This window comes from Chrysochloris asiatica, unplaced genomic scaffold, assembly GCF_000296735.1.
Source record: "Chrysochloris asiatica unplaced genomic scaffold, ChrAsi1.0 scaffold00066, whole genome shotgun sequence".
NCBI lineage: Eukaryota > Metazoa > Chordata > Mammalia > Afrosoricida > Chrysochloridae > Chrysochloris > Chrysochloris asiatica.
Genome location: NW_006408584.1, coordinates 10604176 through 10607802, shown reverse-complemented (window position 1 = coordinate 10607802; position 3627 = coordinate 10604176).

Below are 3627 nucleotides of genomic sequence, written 5' to 3'. Positions count from 1 at the left end.
TACCCTAGCAAGACAGATTGGCAAAGTGGCAGCATCAATGGGCTCAAGCGTAGCAACAATTGTGAGGATGGCCCAGAACTGGACAGTATTTCGTTCTGTTGTGCATAGGGTCATTATGAGTTGTACTTGTTCCATGGCACCTAACAACAACAATCACTAGATACTGGTGTGGCACTATAAGATAAAGCACTGGACCAAAATGTCAGTTTGAACTGAAAGTACTGTGCTTCAAACTCACCGGCCATTCCTCAGAAAACCTATACACAGTCAAACCCAACTTGACAGCACTTAACAGCAGGTGCTATAGACATGATTGATTAATTTCAGACTGAAGAAGTTGGTAGAATTCTTCAATTTCATCTTTACTGGTTTTAGTGGTTGATGTGGGAATTTGAATAATAGTGGTATGAACTGGTCTTTCTTCTTGTTGTTAAGTGCCGATGAGTCGATTCTGACCAATAGCGACTCTGTATGGAGTTTCCAAGGAGCAGCTGGTGAGCTTGAGCCACCCACCTTGCAGTTCAAATGACTTTGCAGTCTGGCACATTAGCCCACAGTGCCACACCAGATCTTTCTTGTAGGCATATGGATATCATCCTATCACAGACAGCAATATACTTCAAGAAAGATCTTGAAATGTTCTTTTGGATGATTAATGTGATGCCATTCCTCATCAATTTGTCATTCTGGACATAGTAAACCATATATTTGTCATATTCAAAATGGCCGATACCAGTCCATTTCAGCTCAGCAATGATATTGATGTTTATGTGTTCCAATCCATTTTTGACAACTTCCAACTTTTCTAGATTTATACTTCATGCATTCCATGTTCCAATTATTAATAGATGTTTATAACAGTTTCTCATCATTTTCAGCCAATGAAGATTCCAAAAGCTTTGCTCCATTTGTATCATCATAGTCAGCTTAACTTTGAGGAGGAAGCTTTTTCCCAGTTGTATCTTAAGAGTTTTCCAACCAGAGGGGCTCATCTTCTGGTAGTATATCTGACAGTATTCTGGTGTTACTTATCATGTTTCAATATTCAATATTCTAGTGCTATCTGAAAGTGTTGCACTTCTATTAATAAAGTTTTCAGTGGTTAAACATTCAGAAGTAGTCCATCTCTGCTTATTTTGTAGTCTGTCTTAATCCAAAAGCTCATCTGAAACCTGTCCACCATGGGTGACCCTGCTTGTGTTTAAAATACTGGTGGCATAGTTTCCAGCATCACAGCAACACGCAAGCCACCAGTATGACAAACTGATAGATGAGCAGTGGAATGAATGAATTAGTGAGTTTTAAAATAATTTAAAAATAATATATAGCTATGGACAAAAACCAGAGTTGGATGCAACTATGGTTGGAATATACTTGGTTTCTTTTTTCACAGGAGAAATAATTTGGCAAGGAAGACAGATATTAAACAATTAACCTTGTAATTATTATTTAATTACAATGGTGAGAAGTCCTATAAAGGAGAATAGCAAATTATCAACAGGATGTAATTCAGGATTTAATGTAGTGTGGCAGTCTGGGTTCAGTGTGAGGAACTGTGGTTTTTGAGTATGTCATGTTTATAAAGTAGTTGAATAAAAATTAAGAGGTATTATGAAGGATAAGGGTCCTGGTGTGGTGCTGTGGGTTAATGCACAGGACTGTAAAGTCGGTTTGAACTACAAGGTCGGTGGTTCAAGCTCACCAGCTGCTCCTCGGAAACCCTACACAGGGTTGCTTTGAGTCGGAATCAACTCAATGGCAATTAACAACAACAGCAACTATGTAATTTATACATAAACAATAAAGATTATGATTAAATTTTTTCTTTTAATGATGAAAGAGATTGTGAGTCAAAATAGGGTTAGTATTACTCCTAGAAGAAATCAGTTAGTTTGACATTTCTCCAGGAAGTACCACGAAAGAATGTAATGCCTGAGGTTTTATGAAACATCTCTTTTTCACCTGCCAGCAATGTTTTAATGGTGTGAGGCCAGCTCTGGGAAGTTCAGATCAGGCCTCCAACACAATTTGTTTGCCAAGGCATTTTAAGAGGAGAACTAAATATTCCTGGAATTAGTTCTGAGACTGATCTTCAACTCATCTGACCCTCTTCTCTTACCATTCCATTTTCATCTCTCACTTTGTTTTTTTTGGCTCCTGCTATGTTTTTCAGACTTTGGTGAGCCTTTTCCATCCTGGCTCTGCTGCCACTCCTCAGATCTATATCAGAAGCCCTGGTGTGGCTCTGGGACACCCCAACACCTTGGTGGGCTCCTGCTTGCAGCCTTGACTACTTTTGGATCCTGCACATTCTGACTTCTCTAAACTCACCCAGAAAAGCTACAATCTACAGTATGGTTTAATTTCTGAGATTGACCTACAATTTAATGGCTTCTTTATTCCCACGTCACTATTTGGCTTTGTGGGAATCCCATTTTAATCATTGTCCTTTGTTTAATATCTGTAAGTTATAGAGACTCATCTGTCAGCTTGTATTTTGATTATGTAGTGATGTATAGTAGAAAACATGGACCCACCAGTCACGCACACATACATACAAACTTAATGAAAACAGGCCTTCACCAACACTCACAAAACCCAGACTTCTCAAGGGCTCTTGCCAAAGCTTACTTTCAGGGAGGGCTTTAAACTTTATTCCTTCTAAGTTGGTGTTGCACTGTAGGATAAGCATTGGACTTCAAAGTCAGTGATTCAAACTCACCAACTGCTCCTCAGAAACCCTATACAGGGCTGCTATGAGTCAAAACCAACTTGAAGGCACTTAACCACAACAAGTTGGAAATAGGAGCCCCATGGGCTGAGTGGTTAAGCACTTAGCTTTTGTTGTTAAGTGCCATCGAGTCAGTTCCGACTCATAGCGACCCTGTATAGGTTTTCCAAGGAGCAGATGGTAGATTTGAACTGCCAACCTTGTGATTCACATTCCAGTGCTGATCTTATAGCACCACACCAGAAGTCCTCAGCTAGTAACCAAAAAAAGAGGGGAAGGTCTGCTGTTAGGGAGAAAGATGTGATTTTTCTGCTTTTATAATAAAACTTTCAGCGTCGGAAACCTTATGAGTGAAGCTGGAAATAATACCACAGCCATTAGCATTATTTTGCTTAGGTGGTGGGGGTGGGGGTGACTATGTGCAGTGGAGTCGATTCCAAGTCATAGTGACCCTGTGTAGTGTCTCTGAGGCTGTAAAATCTTTACAGGAGCAAAAAGCCTCATCTTTTTTCCTGTAGAACCACTGGTAGTCTCACACTGCTGTCTTTGAGATTAGCAGCCCAACTTGTAGCCACTCTACTACCAGAACTCCTTACTTGGACAAACATGTGAATTTAACAGGAAACCAAATGGTAAGCTATGGAAATGGTGAAGCATTGTCTAGCATCTTCCTATCCAACCACATCAATCTATTGTGAACTCAAGAATGTCTACAGTACCAGACATAAAGTTCTGGGGATAAGAGATCAAAGAAGGCAAGTATCTGAATTGTGGAACTCATATCCATTGAGGGAAACACACAAAATGCAATGTGATGAATAATATATACCACAATGGTGAACAAAGTACTATAAGAACACTGAGCTTCAGACTCAGGCTGGGCAATTTTATGTGTG